Source organism: Capsella rubella, unplaced genomic scaffold (assembly GCF_000375325.1).
Source record: "Capsella rubella cultivar Monte Gargano unplaced genomic scaffold, Caprub1_0 scaffold_17, whole genome shotgun sequence".
Lineage (NCBI taxonomy): Eukaryota > Viridiplantae > Streptophyta > Magnoliopsida > Brassicales > Brassicaceae > Capsella > Capsella rubella.
In genome coordinates, this window is record NW_006238907.1 from 1 (window position 1) to 1,448 (window position 1,448).

Consider the following 1,448-nt stretch of genomic DNA (forward strand, 5'->3'; position numbering starts at 1 on the left):
CAATTTCAACAAATTTTTCTACACACTTCTAAAAAGTCTTCATGAATCTCTAGCACTTGTAATCAATCAAAGTTATTTCTTTCTAACATATTCTTACCCCAAACAACACTAGATAAGTCATTTAGTGGTTCAACGCAATGTTTCCGAGTTCTTAGCCCATTTGGGACCCAATTTCAACAAGTCTTTCTACACACTTCTAAACACTCTTCATGCATCTCTATCACTTGTAATCAATCAAATTGATTGTATTCTAACATATTCTAACCCCAAACAACATTATATAAGTCATTTAGTGGTTCAACTCAATGTTTTCGAGTTCTTAGCCCATTTGGGACCCAATTTCAACAAGTTTTTCTACACACTTCTAAACACTCTTCATGCATCTCTAGCACTTGTAATCAATCAAAGTTATTGTATTCTAACATATTCTAACCCCAAGCAACAGTAGATAAGTCATTTAGTGGTTCAACTCAATGTTTCCGAGTTCTTAGCCCATTTGGGACCCAATTTCAACAAGTCATTCTGCAAACTTCTAAACACTCTTCATGCATCTCTAGCACTTGTAATAAATCAAATTTATTGTATTCAAACATATTCTAACCCCAAAAAACACTAGATAAGTCATTTAGTGGTTCAACGCACTGTTTTCGAGTTCTTAGCCCATTTGGGACCCAATTTCAACAAGTCCTTCTCCATACTTGAAAACACTCTTTATGCATCTATAGCACTTGTAATCAATCATTGTTTTCTAACATATTCTAACCCCAAAAAACACTAGATAAGTTATTTAGTGGTTCAACGCAATGTTTCCGAGTTCTTAGCCAATTAGGGACCCAATTTCACAAGTTTTTCTACAACCTTCTAAACACTGTTCATGCATCTCTAGCACTTGTAATCAATCAAAGTTATTGTAGTATAATATATTCTAACCCCAAACAACACTAGATAAGTCATTTAGTAGTTCAACGCAATGTTTACGAGTACTTAGCCCATTTGGGACCCAATTTATACAAGTTTTTCTACACACTTCTAAACTCTATTCATGCATCTCTAGCAGTTGTAATCAATCAAAGTTATTGTATTCTAACATATTCTAACCCCAAACAACAGTAGATAAGTCATTTAGTGGTTTAACGCAATGTTTCCGAGTTCTTAGCCCATTTGGGACCCAATTTCAACAAGTCTTTCTACACACTTCTAAACACTCTTCATGCATCTCTAGCATTTGTAATCAATCAAAGTTATTGTATTCTAACATATTCTAATCCCAAACAACAGTAGATAAGTCATTTAGTGGTTTAACGCAATGTTTCCGAGTTCTTAGCCCATTTGGGACCTAATTTCAAAAAGTCTTTCTACACACTTCTAAACACTCTTCATGCATCTCTAGCATTTGTAATCAATCAAATTCATTTTATTCTAACATATTCTAACCCCAAAAAACACTA